This window comes from Ictidomys tridecemlineatus, chromosome 13 (assembly GCF_052094955.1).
Source record: "Ictidomys tridecemlineatus isolate mIctTri1 chromosome 13, mIctTri1.hap1, whole genome shotgun sequence".
NCBI classification, from domain to species: domain Eukaryota; kingdom Metazoa; phylum Chordata; class Mammalia; order Rodentia; family Sciuridae; genus Ictidomys; species Ictidomys tridecemlineatus.
In genome coordinates, this window is record NC_135489.1 from 15,548,520 (window position 1) to 15,568,319 (window position 19,800).

At 43.2% G+C, this 19,800-nt stretch overlaps 1 long non-coding RNA gene across 1 annotated transcript in view; it reads right to left on the minus strand.

The window, feature by feature from the left end:
* LOC144369771 (uncharacterized) overlaps positions 1–8,626 on the minus strand; it is a 29,046-nt gene extending 20,420 nt beyond the window's left edge. The window contains exon 1 of the long non-coding RNA XR_013429524.1: positions 6,169–8,626. This is a non-coding gene — a long non-coding RNA (uncharacterized LOC144369771). The remainder of the gene's footprint in view (positions 1–6,168) is intronic.
* Between the last annotated feature and the right edge of the window lie 11,174 nt (positions 8,627–19,800).

The following is a 19,800-nucleotide window of genomic DNA, read 5'->3' on the forward strand; positions in this document are numbered from 1 at the left end:
TGAGTCTCCCAGAAAGTCTGTGCTGGGAATTTAATCCCCAGAGCTGGAGCATTGGGAGGTGGGCTTCCTGGGAAGTGATGGGGCCAGGTGGGCTCTGCCCTCAGGAATGGGTTAAAATGTTCTGTCTCAGGGTGGGTTTATTATCTCAGGAATGGGTTATTTTGTATATTATTATTATTATTATTATTTGTGGTGCTGGGGATTAAACCCAGGACCTTGTGCGTGCGAGAAAAGCACTCTACCAACTGAGCTATATCCCCAGCCCCCAGGAGTGGATTCTTTATAAAAAGATGAAGTTGGCCTCCTTTTCTCTCTCTCTTGCCCTTTTTTTTTTTTTTTTTTTTTTTTTACACTGGGGATTGAACTCAGGAGCACTCAACCACTGAGCTACATCCCCAGCCCTATTTTTGTATTTTATTCAGAGACAGGGTCTCGCTGAGTTGCTTAGCACCTCGCTTTTGCTGAGGCTGGTTTTGAACTGGTGGTCCTCCTATCTCAGTCCTGAGCCACTGGGATTACAGGTGTGCCCCACTGCGCCTGGCTTCTCTTGACCTTTCTACTTCGCCTCTGTCATGATGAGGCAGCAAGAAGGCCCTCCCCGGTGCCAGACCCTCAGTCATGGACTTCCCAACTTTCAGAAGTGTGAGAAATAAATCTCTCATCTTTATAAACTACCCAGTCTCAGTTAGAGTAGCACAAAATGAATTAAGATGACTTCTAAAATATCTGTATAGTTTTGTTCTGCTTGCTTTGCAGTGAGCCTTTATTGAGTTCAAATATATATACTTTTTCATTAACTATTATTCCTTGCTTTAACCTCACTGGAAGGCTGGCTGAGCTGCGCCTCTGCAGTTTAAGGCAAGCTTCAACCCCTCACACCAAGGCCGGAGAACTAATTTTTTAAGTTCATTCTTCTGACCCTTTTCATACCAGAAACATCCGTCTCCATATTGTATTTTGATCCTGGAGGTCAAGCTTAGTTTCCTAGCCAAAATCCTGAGACATAGGAGTCTTGGAATTCAGTAAACATTTTCACTCCGATTTGGAAGCAGAGAAGAAATAAGGCAGAGGAGGCAAACAAATGACCATCCAACAGTAACTTACTGATTAAGCAGAGTGAAGAATGTGATATCAAATCCAAGGCCTAATGAGGTTTATTGATATCTGTCCCAAAGGCAATGAGTAAGATTTACCCAACCAGGCACTGAACGAGAATGACAACCACAGGCTCCACCGAGTGGCAGGCAGACCAGAAAGTACCCACGTGTGGCAGCCACGCCTCAAAGAGAAAAATCTCAGAAAAGGCAGAGCTGAGCACGCTCAGTCCCCGTCACATGGCTGCAGGCAGATCAGCTGGAGATGAGGGGAGAGAATCCAGAGTGACTTCTATCACTCTCTTCCCATCAGGGGTCTCATGTGGAAAGCCTCTTAGCTGTGGGACACATGAGGGACAGGAATAAGTGCTTGCCCCTAATTTAGATCCTGTATCCTCCCAAGTTGAAATCAAAGATCAAAACTGTATCATTTATTTTTCGAACATGGCCCTTTGTGGAGAGTGATTAGGAGCCCTATTAATAATTGGCCCAGGACTAGAAGCATGTGCTAGAAACACCCAGGACAACCAGAATTTCAGGTGACCTTACTTAAAGAGAATTGTGGGAATTCCCAGTGGATTTTTGCTACCTGGATTATGACACTCTTGTATTTTCTCAAGTAGTCGCTAATGGGTCGCTGCCCTTCAATGGCTTTTTTCCTCTTTGTTCCTGATCACATCGTAAGGAAAGCAGAGAGAAGGAAACATAAAAGTGTGTTCCAGTTATCTGAAGTATATTAGGTTTAGAATAAATATTCATCCAATACATAAATACACAAAGGAAAGAGCGTAATTGGCAAAATTCATGTTCTGTAGATTTAGGTCCCGTTAACAACTTTAGGAAAAGAAAGAAAGTGAGAGAAGGGAGGGAGGAAGGAGGGCAAGAAAGAAGGAAGGAACCAATTGACCGTCACTGGGAAAATGGAGCTCGTTTAATCCTGTTCCAAATTGTGTGGATCTACGTCACGGATCACATAAAAGGTAACGCTCAACTCACTAGCGAGACACCAAGAGCCAATTTCCAGATATTTAAAGAACATCGATCTCCAGAAGGTTATTGACTATTAATACACTTTACAACTGGGGAGAGATTTTTATTTTATTTTTTTCATTTCCTGTTTCTTATCTTATGTTCCCAAATTGAGGCCATTCCTTGGCCAGAAGAGCAGGTTTCTGCATGCTCTGTCTTCTGCCATTTATCAAAACTTTGTCTTGACCCTTTTCAGTTAATTAAAACCAGGAGGAAAAATTTCACAAAAGGACAGAACTGTGTTTTAAATCAGAAACATTGCGTGTGAGTGTGTCTGCGACTGGAGGTGGCTCTGGTGATGGGACACTGATGCATGTCATTGCTTGGGAGTGAAGGAAGGAAATGCCAAGAGAAAAATCAAACAGGATCCCCAAGGGAGCAAGTGTTCCTTGCCATCCTGGCAACGTGACACAGTGCACATGAGCCAGATCCTGGATGACAGTAACAAAGTTGATCAATCTCAAACCCAAACAACTGTTTCAGTATTGAACTTGTTTTGTTTTTCACTAAACATGAGGAGGTGAATTTTAGGTTTCCATTTGTGGTTTCCGAAAAGAAGGCAGTTTGGCAGTGACAGTTTCCCACTAAGTGCAAATAGATCATGCTATGACAAGAGCTGAGTTTTGTTCTTGTCAATAGTGATTATTATGTCATCTGGGTCAGCCTGATTTATCGACATGGGAGGTTTCATGACCAGCGACTGAGACCCTGCTAACCACTGAAACACCCTGTACTTTCTGACAGATTGCAGTAGCTCCCTGCTTTCCCCACTCTCCAGAGTTTCACTTTCTGGGGTTCAGTTACCCATGGTCAATCATGGTCCCAAACTATTATTATACTGCAATGAGGATTAGTATAGATTGAGAGGGGGAAGAGAGACCAAAACTTCTATTGCAGCATATTGCTATAATTTTTTGTTGTTAGTTGTTGTTGTTAATCTCTTACTGTGACTAGTTTATACCTAGGAATTGCCATCTACATATCATTTTTTTCTTGGACACATGTGGGAGGGACCAGGTTATCAACCCTTATTCTGCTATGAACCTGCCTTCTCCTATTGCTCATATCTTCTTATCCCAGCAGGGGGCGCTGTACTGCATTGCAGCTTGGTCCACCTGCCTTCGCAGTCTCCCCTTCAACCCATCCTGCACATCACAGTCACACAGACTCCTTTAATCATCGTCTTTAACATCTGTTCTGCCAATAGAATAGGAAACCCTTTTATGCTTAGCACGGTTCCTGCATACCATCCTTAAGGAACTCATGGGCGAGTTGGTGAGGTCAGCCCTGCACATTTACATAACCGCAGGCCCCTGGGATTTCACAACCACCTATCATCAAAATCCCATCAACCCCTCAGTCTTTTCTTCCCATTCACAGTTATAATTCAACTAGTCTCCCAACAAAGCTAAATTGGTGAGGTGTAAACTTGGCAAACATTATCAGATACACATTTTTTTCATTCATCCAAGTATTTGCATTCCTAATTTTAATCTAGGTATTATGTGGTGCTAATAACTTACAAAACTTCACAAAGTCAAAAGGAGATGGAGATGTATATGTGTACACACACACACATACACACACATATACACATTTTTTTGTTGTTGTTGTTCCGAGGATTGAACTAAAGGGCGTTCAACCACTGACCCACATCCCCAGCCCTATTTTGTATGTTATTTAGAGACAGGGTCTCACTGAGTTGCTTAGTGCCTTACCTAGGCCTCCCGGGCCTCTGGCATTATAGGCGTGCGCCTGGCCACACACACATTTCTAATGGTGTAATGGAGCCATCTCCATGTCCACACTCCACTGTGAGGTCTTCCTCCTCCTGTAGGCCACTCAGTCTCTAAAGCAGTTGAGTCCTTCCCTATTGACTGCTTATGTCCAGAGCCCATTTTTCTTTTCTGGTTCCTTTTTACTATTAGAACTTGGAGGGTACTTTCAGCCTGCAGAAACATCAGGTACCTTTTCTAAGGGTTTTCAAACCTTAAAAAAAAAGTCTCACAGATAATTAAAACAAAAGCAAAAACCCACAGACATGTGAAGACCTCAACTGTGCAGGATTCAGATGACAAGTCTTGGTTCCCAGCTTGCCCTCTTCTCTCTCCTGCAGCTCATTTGGCACAAAATTTCTTCTTTTTGATGGGGGTGGGGAGGTTACTGAGGATTGAACTCAGGGGCACTTAACCACTGAGCCACATCCCCAGCCCTATTTTGTATTTTATTTAGAGACAGGGTCTCACTGAATTGCTTAGCACCTCACTGTTGCTGAGGCTGGTTTTGAACGTGCTATCCTGTCTCAGCCTCCCGAGCTACTGGGATTACAGGAGTGCACCACTGCACCCAACTACAAAGTTTCTTGTCCTTTGGACCTGCTATTAGTCGCAGGTTTCTGGACCCTTCAGCATTTTTCAAACATTTTAGCAGAATTTTTACAAATTCTTTTTTTTTTTTTTTGTATTGAGGATTGAACCGAGGGGCGCTTTGCCACTGAGCCAGACCTTTTCATTTTTTTATTTGGAAACAAGGTCTCACTAAGTTGCTTAGGATCTTGCTAAATTGCTGCAGCTGCCCTTGAACTTGTGATCCTCCTGCCTCAGCTTCCCAAGTCACTGGGACTATAGGTGTGCACCACCATACCTAGCTGCAAATTCTCTTAACAAAAGAAAATTAGGTATGATTTTTCTTCCAGCACAGGTGACACACCTGCTCTGCAGTCAACAAAGCCAAAAGTCTATGAATGGACCAGTGAAAGTATTAGACACATCTGCCACCATATTGTTTGTGAGTACTTGAGATCTTGCCTGGTGAGGTGTTGGCCTGAGCACAGCCTGGGGAGCAATGGGCAGCCAAGTTAAAAAACCAGCCAGTAGGGCTGGGGATATGGCTCAAGTAGTAGCATACTCACCTAGCATGTGTGAGGCACTGGGTTTAATCCTCAGCACCACATAAAAATAAGATAAAGATATTATGTCCACCTAAAGCTAAAAAATAAATATTAAAAAAAAAAACCAGCCAGTAGTTCTCTGTTTTGGAAGATTAAACTCTGGGAACAGTGTCTGATTTAAGGGCTGTAGGTGAGTGGGGAGATAATAGCACCATCTAGTGGGAGTGAGACCACAAAAATGTACAGAATAAATGAGAGTGGACCATGTAATTGGCCTTGTGATACACAGAGACAAGGAACCTGGCAGGCACCTGGTTATTGACAGGATGCAAGATGGGAGCTGGGCATGAGGTCAGGGGGCTCTGAACTGAGAGAAAAGAAATGAAAGAGGAGAATCACAACAGTCTTTAATGGAAAATGGAATGAAAAGGATAAGAACCATTTATTATCTTTGTCTAGGATCCATCCACAATCCAGAGCTTTGGAATTAAAAACAAAAACAACAGCATCAACAACAACAAAAACAAGAACAAATATATCCACTATCACCATGGGCTTGGAGTAGTGTCCCTTGCCTGTAACTAGGGAGCCTGAGGCAAGAGGATTGCCAAGTTCAAGGCCAGCCTCAGCAACTTCAGCAACTTCAGCTCAAATAAAAGAGCTGGGGATGTAGTTCAGTGGTAAAGTGTCCCTGGATTCAATTCCCAATATCAAAACCAATGAATGAACAAAACATTACCAGTGTTGGGTTATTATCCGTTTAAGCAATCTGATTTATCTTTTCTGACCAGAAACTTTAAAAAAAAATGCTTTGCATTTCTGCATTTCAACTTTAACAAAGGTAACAGGGGGTACTAGTTAGCAATTATAAATGCAATGGAAAAACACATATTGCATATTTATTCTATAATGGGGTCAGGAAAGTTAGAGGAAGGAGGTAGAAAGGGAAGTGTACACAGAAGGTAGAATAGGAGCTAAAAGAGATTTTTTTAAAAAAAAATTTATTTATTTTTTAGTTGTAGTTGCACACAATACCTTTATTTATATGTGGTGCTGAGGATCGACCCCAGGGCCTTGCACATGCTACACGAACATTCTACCATTGAGCTACAACCCCAGCCTCTAAAAGAGATTTTGACCAGGCAAAACACTTACAGAAAGACGGGAGCCCTGGTAGTCACACTTGTAGGTTGAGCGGCAGAGGGGCACCGAGGCTGTGCACTGCTGTTTACTCCTAATTGTTGAAGACACGTCAATAAGAATGGAGCTCCTTGGAATCATGCACTTCAAGTTGGACAGATTAAACTGCGGGGCCAACGTGACATCTAACACATCGTCCTCTTTTAGAACAAAGTGAGAGAGGCAAGAGCTTCGAATGAGCAAAAGTTTATCCAGTTTGCAATCAAATGAACACACTATGGGCTCAGAGCCAACTAACAGCTTCATCTGATTTTCGTTAGTGCCCTTCGCGTGAGCAGCTGGAATGTTTTAGAAGTACCATCCTTCAATCCTTTGAAACAAGGGATTTGTCTTGTTTGGGAAATATGCATCTCATCGCACAAACGGAACACAGTGTCCTTGGGTTAGTTATTCTCTAGAGGACCAGCTTTCATAGCATTATTTGCCAGAAACATAGCAAAGGGAAGGGGAAAGCTGATTGTGACTTTATTTCAGGCATGAGAGGCTGGGAGACATTTATATAGATAGTCAGAGGGAGATGTGAGAGCTGCGGACTCCTCTCCCAGGTACCAATATTCACGGAACTCTCAGAAGGAAACCAAACACTGCCCCTTCTATTCACGTCCAGGAATCCATGAAGACACATCAGTCAGGAGCAAAGGACCAACCTCAGAAATATGACTGCTTTTTTGAACCCAAAAGCTCATTAAAGGCACTGGGAACTGTTCAGCTGTGGAATAATATTCCTGCCACTTTTCCTCGAATCTGTACTTCTTTTTCTTTAACCATTGAGAAAGTAAAGGCTCATCTGTCTGTAGTTCCACACACCTGTACTCACACAAACTTCAGACTGATTTGTGATGTTCACGTAAAAAATAAAAACACATTAAGAACCAAAGGAGCCGGCCACGGTGACACACACCTATGATCCCAGCAGCTCAGGAGGCTGAGGCAGGAGGATCATGGGTTCAAAGTCAGCCTTAGCAATTTAGCAAGGCCTTAAGCAACTCAGCGAGATCCTGTCTCTAAGTAAAATATATATAAAAAAAGGGCTGAATATGTGGCTTAGTGGTTAAGCACCCCTGGGTTAAAAACAAACAAACAAATAAACAAACAAACCCAAGGGAAAGTACAGGAAAATAATAAGAAAAACTAAAAATAAAAAAATAAGGGCTAACATTTATATAATTTTGAGATATACTAATGATAATTTGAAGAGTAAAACCAATGTTAAAATTTGTTTATTCATAAAGGAAACTAGGAATAGATCAGACTTTATTCAAGTAGAAAAAAATGTCTACTCTGTTTTGCAGCATTGAGGATGGAACCCAGGGCCTTTTGCATGCTAGGTGAGTGTTCTAACACTGGGCTACATCCTCAATCCCCTGGGTTTTTTTTTTTTTTTTTGGTACTGGGAATTGAACTCAAAGGCATTCAACCACTGAGCCACATCCCCAGCCCTATTTTGTATTTTATTTAGAGACAGGGTCTCACTGAGTTGCCTAGTGCCATTGCTGAGGCTGGCTTTGAACTCACAATCCTCCTGCCTCAGCCTCCCGAGCAGCTGGGATTATAGGCGTGTGCCACTCCACCTGGCTTTATTGTTCTTGTTCAGGATAAAAGCATCAAACCTGGAAAGAATGTGTGCAAAATCCTGTTCTGGATTCCTTCTGGTTGCCCACAACCCACTCAAGCTCTCATGTGACAAAGCAAAAGCAGAGAACTCGGGCGGCTGGCGTCCAAGGATCGGAACGTGGAGGGAGCACAGGGCAACAGGGAGCAACCCTGGGAACTACAGGGGTGAAGGGACAGCGAGGACATGCTCACAGCTGTCCTGGGGCCACAGGGAGCCTTGCCACTGATCTCTGGTTTGCACAGCTATTTCCCTCCCGGTTCCTCTGCTGTCTCCTCCTTCTTGTGGCCAACCCCATGATCCTGGGTTCCGGCCACAGGCACAAGCTGCTCTTCATTCTGATCCCACTTGACAGCCTCTCTGTGGCCTGATTTTTACAGTTTTCTTTTCCACATCCAGATGGCTGGGGTGGGTGGTGCATGGATACAGAGCGCATACAGATGAGAGTTCCCATAGGGCATTATCAGAATAAAAGGCTCACCCCAGCCTGAGTGGACCCCAGAAAGGGTGATATGACAACATGAGGAAGCCACTTGCTTGGAATCGTTTACACATTTTTTTTTTTTAATAGTAGAGGGTTGGGAATGTAGCTCAGTGATAAAGCACTTGCCCAGCATGGGTGAGGCCCCAGATACAATACCCAGCACTGCAAACAAGCAAACAAACAAACAAACAAACAAAAAACCAAAAAAGTAGAGAAATAATCAGAAGAATAAATACAAATGACTATTAATCTTATAGAAATAGTAGGTAAGCCCAATAATGAAAATTAGATTTCTTTTTTATAGAATATTTTTATAGAAGATTGGTAACTATTTCAAAGTTAATAAAATTATAAACAATAACAACTATTATTATGAATCATTATACTAATTTTCCATTATAATAAAATCATACTGAATTTGTAATATAAAATCATGAATTATAACAATATAATAAAATTATGATAAAATTATAACATAATAAAATGTGACAGCCAGGTTTGGCAGAGGGTGTGAAGAAGCCCATTCCACTGGATGGTGTAAATTGACCCCATCTCTGCAGATCCATATAGTGAACACATCGAAAGCCTTAAAAATGTGCTTGCACTTGACATAGCATTTTCCATAGTAGGAAGTTATTCTAAGAAAATCATTCATATGAGTGTTTTAAAATTTACTCTACCTTTCTGCAACAAACAGTGTGTGAGAACTTGTCATTATTTATGCTTGAACGTCTGATTTTGTTTCTACCAATGTTTGAGATTTAATGAAGCATGGGTACAAAACTAACCTTATATATGTGTATAAGAGAGTAGATTAATTGCTTATCACTAATTAATCCCCAAAAGAACAACAGAAGCCTTCACTTTTATTGTTTATGTGGCAATATATTTGAAAATCTTTCAAGTACACAATTAGCAATATGAGGTGTATTTGTGCAATAAATTTCATTCATACCCTAAGCAGGGTGGGGGATATTGAACGTACCCTAATCAGGAAGCCACAGCTGGAAGGGGGCTGCATTCACCTTACATTATTTAAATGCTGTTACTTAATCTTCATGGAGCAGTTGTTAAGTAGTGGATGTTAGAAATACTTCCTTTTCTGAAATGGGTGAGGGTCAAGATAAGTGCTGGCTAGAAAACTCCGTGCTCCACAGTTCCTGCAGAAAGATGCAAGAACTAAGCAAGCCCAGCAGCGATGGGGTCTAGACCCTCCACATCCTGTCGCCACCCAGCTTAACCAGGGACTTGGTCACTGACCATCTAGATGACTGAAACACCCTACTGTGTGAATAGCAAATAACAAAGAGAAACTTCTTTGTCCTGGCTAAGGCCAAGAATAAGGATTTTACCAAGCTCACAGCTGGTTCTAAATCAGTCTTTATGACTTTTAATGGAAAATTAGTACTGGTTAGCTGCTTGCTAAATAAAATAAATAGGTTAAAGCACCCTGCATATGCAATATGCATCAACCAGGTAAGCAAGTGTGCATAAAACTGTCATTTGAATTTTACAAATAGAGAAAGTAAGGTCCAGCAATGTTGTGACTATTCCAGGCCACTGGGCAGAGAACAGCTGTAACCTAATACTTTTACATGTATTAATTAGCACATTTATGTGTGTGTGTGTGTGTGTGTGTGTGTGTGTGTGTGTGTGGTACTAGGGATTGAATACAGGATCTTGTACATACTAGGCAAGTACTCTACCACTGAGCCACATCCCCAAATCCTTTTTAAAGTTTTATTTTTAGACAGGGTCTTGCTTAGTTGCCCAGACTGACCTTCAACTTGTAATCCTCCAGCTTCAGCCTCCTGAGTAGCTGGGATTACAGGTGTGCACCACCACACCTGGCTAGCTGGCAGTGTTTCATCAATGTGGAAACTATCATTGATGAGCCACATCTATATTGCAGCTGTTTCTGTACAAATGCCAAGTGCATTTAGCCAGCATGGAGACCATTTGCCAGGGGCTGCCTCCAATGCTACTCACCCTGGTGGTTTTTGGTCCTGCTGGTAGTCATCCAAACATGCACCATCAAACAGAGGTGGTCCTAGTGTCCTTTTGTATCTTTGAAAAGTGAATTCTTATTGAATTCACAGCAGTCATTTGGACTCAGCCTGGGTCAGCACAAACATTGCCCATTAAATCCAGAAGTAAAGAAATTATTACAATAACTTTGACCGTAATGATTTTTTTTTTACATGTCTCTTGATACCATCTGGTTAGTTTTCAATTTAGTGTAAAGACACCAGAACTGAGATCTGACCTGGTCAGGGGGTGGCTTCTCCCCTGCTGAACTCAGCACACAAGCTCTCACAGCTGTTTCTCTTTAAGGTTTGTGGGAAACTTGCTGTCCTCTCCCACTTGACTTGTCTCTCTTAAGAACAAAAGCCAGAAAGGTCCAGCTCTGGAGACTCCAAGCCTGGCCCCCTGTAGTTACTGCATAGCCCCAGGCAAGACTGTCCATTGTCAGCTCCAGCAATGAACACTAAAAGCTGGAGCAGACTCCTCTTTCACACACACAAAAGGCACCATGCTATGCGCTGTAGCTACTTGGAATATTTTGGTGACCATGCAAGGAAGAGGAGTCAAAAATCAGATACAGTGACATGAGACCTTACCCATGGATTGTGGCCCTTCCAGAATAGACCCCAGGTGGAAGCCGGCTCCCCGGGTAACTTTGTGTCACTTCTTTACTGAATATCAAAGAGTTGCTCCATAGAATTTCCACTGTATTTTATGTTGGCTTTGCAGGAAGGACCTGAAACCACTGCGGACTCTTCCAGGAGGGCTGATTGACAGGGAGGAGCATATATTTCTCTGAAGAACCTGCAATTGTTTCATCTCTAGGGTGACTACTAACAACATGTTAGGGGGCAGGTGCATTTTTCCCTTCAAACTCTTTGAAAAGGAATCTTCCAAGTGATGGTGCTCCTAACAACCATCACATACATAGCCAGGAAAGGAGTTGTTCGTTCGTTCGTTTGTTTGTTTTGGTACTGGGGATTGGACTCAGGGTCACTCAATCACTGAGCCACATCCCTAGCCCTATTTTGTATTTTATTTAGAGACAGGGTCTCACGGAGTTGCTTAGCGCCTCGCCATTGCTGAGGCTGGCTTTGAACTTGGATCCTCCTGTCTCAGCCTCCCAAGCCACTGGGATTACAGGCCACCGTGCCCAGCTCATAGCCAGGAAAGGAGATTTTTAAAATGAGAGGAGGAGAGTTCAGAGAGAAGGTCCACTAGAGAAGACGGTAACAATGAGGCTGGGAAAAATAAAGTTGGAGGAATTCCCTACAAGTAAAACCACCAGAGATTGGATATTGGATAACTACTTTAGAAAATAAAGGCTTTTTTTTTTTTTTTAAATAAAAAAAGAGTAAAGGTGGGATCACGTGCTAACTTGAATGTTTCAAAACTGGTGAAAGTTGACTGGATTGGCTGTCCTAGTTTCCCACCTGGGACATCTGTCTCCTTTTTCTGGGCCCTGCTGGTTCAGAAAAGGTGGGTGCCATCCAATGTATGATGAAAGGCATTGTAGGAAGAACCAGGGGCCTGGGATTAGCCCAGTGACAGAGCACTTGAGGCCGTGACATATTAATTTCTTACAAAGGTGTTGGGATCCCTGTCAAGACAGATCTTACCCTTCGAGTAAGAAGGGTCATGATGCCCCTATAAATTCTAACATATCCAGGGAGCGCACAATGCAGAGAAGAGGGATTTGCAAATGGAAATTCCCAGGTGTGTCAGAGAAATACTGCCGAAAAGTAAACCAGTTGTTGAGTGTTTCAAGGAAGAAAAACATTTTTAATCTTATTTTTCCCTGAGCTTACATAAGGCGGGTCCCTGTATACCAGGGTATATTAAATCTTTATTGAGCTATGCCAACTTTTAATTCCGAAAGTGGATTTGAAACTGGCCAGGGAAGCTAGATACTTTTCTCCACGGAAAGGATGGCATTAATTTAATCAGAAAGAAAGTAAAATTTATAGCACATCAGTTATTTCTCATAATTATTGATTAAGTTTATAGTAGGAATAGTCCTGAAGACCAAGGCTTGCTGGGTGTTATTCTTGCCCTTGAGGAGTATCCACACGGAGACATGCACGGGGGGTGGGGGGGGTGGGGGGTGTGTGTGTGTGTGTGTGAAAAGTGGCCACCCTGGGTGAGAAACAGCGAGTGCCACATGAGGTCAGGAGAGACAGAAAAGGAAGGACCCAAGCCAAGGATGGACTGTGAAAAAGCAGAGGGAAAAGGGTGAATATCTTGAAGCCACAGGTACAACCTCAGGCAAGATGGCGGGCAAATTAGTGTGTTAATTTCCCGGGTGCTCTTTCCCAGGGTTGCTGGGCAAGAACAGTAGTATCTACAGTCCTGACAGCCAGTTTCTCTGGAGTATTTTACAGCAGGTCCATGAAGCTAGGTCCTTATTATCATCTTCACTTTACAAAGGGAGAGGACATTAGAATAGAAATTGCATATTTATGTCTAAGGGTGTGTCTGGGTGTGTATGTATATGTACAAATCAATAGAAATGTAGCTGGTATGTGCCAGTCAATATTCTGCTTCTATTTTCCCCAGGGTATATAGCTTCTGTTGTCTGTGCTTTTGGATCCCTTAACAGCCATCATAATAGTGGGAAGGATATCTGATTAGATATTTTCCCGACAATCATTGAACTTAATATGGGGCACATAATAGGCATTCCATAAATATTTGTAGATGTCAAATATTAACTCTGAACTAGAGTTTTATGTGGCACAATGTTGCCATTGTATATTGCCTTGGTGCCTAAGGCAGGTATTAGAAGGGAGAATAGAAGAGTTAGAACAAAAGTTTTTCTGCTTTCATTTGTTTGCTCATTATTTCAATCAATAAATGCTCAGCTCTGACATATGCTAGCTGCTGGCTAGGAGGAGAGGGAGGTCGAGGGGCCTGGGAGTCTCACCCCGCTCCTCAGATGGCTGGGGAAGCGCTTACCCTAGCATCAACCATTTGATTACATGTCTGTGCTATTTAATGAAATATTTTTCTACATTCATTCCACAGAAATGAGACCCAGAGATGTATGGAATAGTCGTTCACTCAGCATAAACCAGAACTGTTTTTCAGGGAGATGAAGGATGTCTAGCTGATTTTCTCATGGTCTATCAACTGCTTTCTAATTTATTTTTAAGATGATTTCAGGCAGTACAGAAAACACTGCACTGCTCATTTTGTGCATATTAGTTTCCTAATTGTTCCCACCTGTGGGATCTGTCTACACTCTCCCTGCATGTGCAGGTATTGCAGCAAGGTTATTTCTCTAAACTATAAATCATTCCTGACCCCACCAAGGCATTAACTGATGATTACTCAAGAATGGAGGAATCGTTATCAGAATTCACTATTGCCAAAATGAAAAAGGGCTAAAGCTGAAAAATTTCAATAATAGCTACATGAGGTATTTTATTAATGAACTGTACCATAAAGTTTAGTTTGGTCTTGACATGTGTTGTTATGCTTAATAATCGCATCGAATACAGTTAATAGGACATCGACTTTGGAATTTGAATTTTAAGAAGATCCTTACTAACCTAATACCATTTTGAGAGTTGCCATAGTGTTCGGAGAAATTATCATCTCCTTGAAATCCTGAACTTTTTATAAATTTATTTTTATAAAGTAAATTAATTTTATTTAATTTATTTTAAAAATCATAAGCCTGGTACAATAATTACAAAACTTTACAAGCTCTTCTGCATCAGAGAATAGCACTATGTGATTCTTTTGTGTTTCTGGAGGGAGACAGAATTGAGTACATGTGTGTGTCAAATTATGTACCTTGCCTCCCCACACATACTGGGGGAGGGGCAAGGAGTTGACACCAATGCTGTTACTTGCTCCTCCATCTTGAAACATCAGTGATACTGGTAGATATATTTTATCTGTTTATCAAACTCTTTTTTTTCTTTTTTTTTTTTTGGTGCTGGGGATTGAACTCAGGGCTTTGTGCATGTGAGGCAAGCACTCTACCAACTGAGCTACCTCCCCAGCCCTATCAAACTCTTTCTGAATGCTTATTGGTACATTTGACAGGAGAGTTGAAGGCGAGTAGGACAAGGTCCCAAGCCTCAATGAGTGTTACCTCATGGGGCATCAACCCTGAGAACTAGTCCTGGAACTTCAGAGGTGCATAGTAGTCATGTGTATCCATGTGGTTGGCACCAGGTAAGGAGGGATCAATCGTGGCTGAGAACTGGGTAGGTGAATAGGCAGGTAGGAAGACAGAGAGGAGTCAGGAAAACAGAGGAGGAAAAAATTAAAATGTCCCAACTGTTCCTGTTCTACCTGACCACTGGGGGAGAAGAGCCTGGTGGACAGTAAGTATCACAGTAAACTGCCTTGGTGCTCTGGGATACGCCTGTGGAGATTCAGTGAGGTGGACTCGTAATCTTTCCATCAACGTTGAGAAGATCAAGTGCAACTGAGAAAGGAGAGAACAATGTGGTAGAAAAAAATGATAAATTGGGGCTGGGTTGTGGCTCAGTGGTAGAGCACTTGCCTAGCACATGTGAGGTTTGAGCCTCAGCACCACATAAAAGACTAAATAAAATAAAGGTATTGTGTCCAACTACAATTAAAAAAATAAAAAATTAAAAAATGATAAATTGTTGAGGTGATAATGTAGCTTGATAATGTAGATCAAAACACCACGATATATCCATAGTGTACACAGCTATTATTTGTCGATTCAAAGTAAAATAAGGCCAGGTGTGGTGGCACACGCCTGTTATCCCAGGGACTCTGGAGGCTGAGACAGGAAGATTAAAAGTTTGAAACTAGCCTCAGCAACTTATTGAGACCCTGTCTGAAAATAAAAAATAAAAAGGGTTGGGGGATGTGCCTCAGTGATTAAGTGCCACTGGTGTGCAATCCCAGGTACAAAAAAATAAAAAACTTCAGTACAGAACGATACTGGCCTCCAAGGCTGTGTGGGGACAGTCACTGGGGGATGAGTCACACAGAACACACAGCCAGCGTGGCCCAGAACCTCAAAGCTGGTGGTTGCTGAAGTTGCCTCTAGCTGAGTGCCATGTACTTGCACGACAGGCTTGTTGACTTCCAGTCGGAGAGCAATAAAGAATTTATGAATGATCTCACACTTCCCCCTCCCACGCACTCAGCTGCCTTTTGATCCACAACTGGAAACATCTGAGCTCCGAGCGCTTTGAGAAATGCCTTCTCCTGGGCCAACAGAGGTAGCAAAATGATTTACCATGCCCTGGGGTATCGGCTTTATTCTGCACTCCAGTTTCTCTCCTTTGCAGGGATTCCTGGGGCAGCTGAGTTCCTCTCGCCTGCAGCTGCAGGGTGTTGGTGAGCCCCAACGTGTCCATGGTGGTTGGAGGCAGCAGAGGCAGATCTGCAGACGGCACTGCAGGCAGAGGGACACGGCCTGTTCGCAGGCAGCACTGGAATATAACTGTCCCTGCTGTCACCCTTCCCCAGGGAAATCAGGTTGTGGGTCTCCAATAATCAACTTTACACCTGAGTCTTCAGAGTGGAACCCACCTGTCTCCAGGTCTGGTTTTATTCAGGCCCGGGTGAGAAGTGTGGGTGGAGAACCGGAGAGCTAGCCCTCGGCAGTAACTGGGTTGGCGGGGTGCTGTCTGTACAGTGGGCACCCACTAAACACTACTGGGGTGAGAGCATTGTACTCATTAGGGATTAAAAAGGAGATTTTCAAATTGCAGATATTTGTGTCTAATCCTTTAAGTTTTGCTCTATGGCAAACTATTGTTCCTAATACAAAGTGGGTTTAATATTTTATTTTGTTTATCTTATTTAATTTTATATTTATGAGAGAGGATTTGGCTATGTTGCCCGGGCTGGTTTCTGACTTCCTGGCCTCAAGTGATCCTCCTGCATCAGCCTCCTGAGTGGCTGGGACTGCAGGTGTGTGCCACTGGGCCCAGCTTGATCTCCATGTTTACAGCATGATGCATTAAACTTTAAAAATCAATGCAAAACTACCTGGCTGAATGAGCTGAACTTTCTGAGTTAAATACACTCATAGGGAATTTTTTTTTTTTCTGTGACCCTGGGGATTGAACCCAGGGCCTTGAACTTGCTAGGCAAGTACTCCCCTAATGAGCTACCTCCCCAGCCTGTTTTAAAATTTCATTTTGAGGCAGGACTTTGCTTAGTTGTGCAGGCCAGCCTCAATTGGTTGATGCTTCAGTCCCCTGAGTAGCTGAGATTGTAGGCTACGCACCACGGAGCCTGGAGAAACTGAAAGGAACTTTTACTGTTGTTTTAATGAAAAGCCACAGAGGAGGCAACAAAGCCAAGATGTGGCCTCACAAATTAACTGCACACCAAGTACGTAGGAGACAACAGAAATACTGTCAAATGCTATCCTGTAATTGACAGAAACAAACAATGGGCTCTCTGGACTTAAGAAAAAAGGTTAATAAACTATGACAGTGAACCAGACAAAGTGGCTATCAACTGCAGGTGGTCCTGACAGTTACAGGTGAGTGCCCATCTGGCCGGATCATGTGGGTTCCATTTATGGGACACTAGGGTCTGAAGGATGCGGCCCATCACTTCCTCTGCAGCTGAGGGTCTCGGGGATGAGGGTTTTCCTGCAGCGTTCTCTTTGTTCCAGAGAGTCCCTGTGAACTAAAGGAGGTGAAATGATTTATTTGACTCTATGCAGTACACAAATAATAGCATTTCCCTTTGAGAAATTTAAGGGAGCTAGCATGTGTGCAGACCTTCTAAATCCAGCCCAGGGCCTTGAGACCTAACCATGCCTGGTGATCACTGAGGAAAGAATTGTAGGAAGGAGAGGAGGAGAGGGAGGGAGAGAGGGATGCAGATGCTCCCCACTCTGTCCCGTGGGTCCCTGAAGTTGCAAACCACGGCAGCCCACCCGGAGGTTTCCTCTCCAGAAGAATTCCAGTTTCGTCTTCCTTCTCTACCACCAAAACACTTGTCTGGACTCTCTCAGGTCCCAGGGACCTCCCCACTCCTCCTCTGGAGTCAAAACTTACTTGTTTACTTGTTTTGTCGCTCATTAACTAAGGTTCCCCGTAGGTGATTTACTAATGGGATAATTCAATGAGATGGGGTGTGAATGTATCATCCCATGGATCCCATTTACAGTTTCACTGAGGCCTTGAAGGGCTGGGTCTGGAAGGAGGGGCTAAGGTGGCTCCCAGGCACGCTTGGCTTATTGTCCCCTACCACCCTCATCCACGGGTGGCCACTGTCTGTTCAGGCGAGAATCTGACTAAGTGGTGCAGAGGAGATGGTTGTGTTTTCATTTGAAAGTCCTCTTGGAACCTGGAAACCACAGAAACCACGGCAGCTCATTTCTGGGTTTGATTTTCCAAGATCAAAACATCCAAACGTTTGATTAAAAATTCTGTAAAAATTTCTTCTGTTTATATCTCAGTAAAGCTGGAGAGCAACCAGGCCAGAACCCTCCTCCTTCAGTGATCCATCACACAGGGGGGGACAGCAGTGGAGTATTGTTCTCCTCAGACAATGTAACCTTAATCTCTCCAGCCTTCTCTTAGTAAGAACCCTTTCCCACTGTTTTACACTATCATAATCTTTTATTGGATTTGCTTCTATTTTTTTTTTTTTTTTACATAATTTCCGAAGCACAAGGACTGTGCCCACTTGATACGGCTGCTGCTGTTTTCTTTGGAAAGCTAACAGCCCGTGCAGCTTGCTCCGTGGTTGACAGGCCTTCTAGTTCCTCAGGGATATTGTCAGTCATGCCTCCCCAGATGTCAGCATTTTAGAAATAAAATAAAATTGAATCTCAGGACCTTTCTGGACCTTCCCTGAACTTCACCGAGGTCCTCTAGCGGAAGGTTCTCAAACCAGGCAGACAGATGTCCAAGTGATCCCTATGCGGATCACACCACTCAGTGCACCATCTTGCCTAGGATTGGTGCCCATAAAAATGCTAGTTGATTAATGGGTGCTGAAGACTGGCCATTCCAGCCCACAGCAGCTTTCTTGTCTGTTACATTTCCCATGTCTTCCCACATCCATGTTTAGCAAACGCACCAAATGTGGACTCTAAACCATTGCCGTCTATTTCCACTGCTTCGTCCAGGCTTAATCTCTTGTCACATTTTTGGGCCGCCTTTCTCTAAGTGCAAGGATTACAGGCTGGGAAGGATTTTCTTGCCAAAAGGCCAGTGCTCTTCGGGATGTGAGTTATGGAGAACCTTGAGGCTGTTTCCGTATCTGAGCAGAGTTTATCACATTATTTAAGGGTGACTGTCCTCTGCTCAGATGGGAAGCACTCTGGAAGCCTCTCCAGTGGCTGGCTAGCTGTTCTTCTGAAGGTTCTCCAGAGATGCAGAAACCACAGAAACTGCTTTGGGGATTGTTTTCGTCAGCTTTGTTTTTGCTGCTGTGACTGAAAGCATCTGACCAGCACCATTATAGAGGAAGGAAAGTTTATTTGAGGGCTCACGGCTTCAGAGGTCTTAGTCCATAGAAGGCTGGCCCCATTCCTCAGGGCTTTAGGTGAGGCCTAACTTCATGGCGGAAGAGTATGGCAGAGGGAAGCAGCTCACATCATGATCAGAAACCACAGAGATGGTCTCCACTCTCCGGATACAAAAGACATACCCCAAAGCCACAGCCCAATTCCCACCTCCTCCAGCCACACCCTAGCTCTTTAGTTACCACTCAGTTAATCCCAATCAGGGGATTAATCCACCGATGGGGTTAAGACTCTTACAACCCAATCATTTCTCCTCTGAACCTTCTTGCATTTTCTACACGTGAGCTTTTGGAGGACACCACATCTAAACCATAACAGGGATGGAGTACAAAAATCGGCAGAAATAGAACAGGGTTGTGGACGATGAGGTTTGTAAAAATGACTTTAGATTTCTAGTCTTCTTGGTGAGGTCCTTATCCCCTTTGGTTTGGTGGCTAAATGGTCACATGTGTCACATGAATATAGCAATTTGCTGGTTTCCCGATGCCTAGCGGTGTTTAGAGGCCCCCAAGCCTCCCCCTTAACCCTTTAAAACTTCATTGTGAATTCCCTCAAAATAGGTTACCTTACCTGCCCACACCACAGACGTCGACTCCAGGAGATTCACCGTAATTTCTTCTAACCTGCAATCTATATTCCCATGTTGTCCGTGGCCCTTTTGGGTGCTGTGTTCTCCCTGTGAGCCCAGGATCACTACTGCCTTCAGTTGTCCCGCAGTGTCCTTACCCTGGATGGGTTTTCCAGCTTCCCTTTGTCTTCATAATATTGACATTTTAAAGAACACTCGAGGCCACTGATTTTATGGAAAACTCTTCCTTTTGGGTTTTTCTGATGTTTCCTCGTGATTATACCCAAGTAGATTTTTAGGGGCTCTTATGTGAAAACCCAGGAGTTATGAACGCTTCTAATATTCCTTCTTCTTTTTTTTTTTTAATTCAGAATGAAATTTACACACTTTGCCAAGCCCTCCAA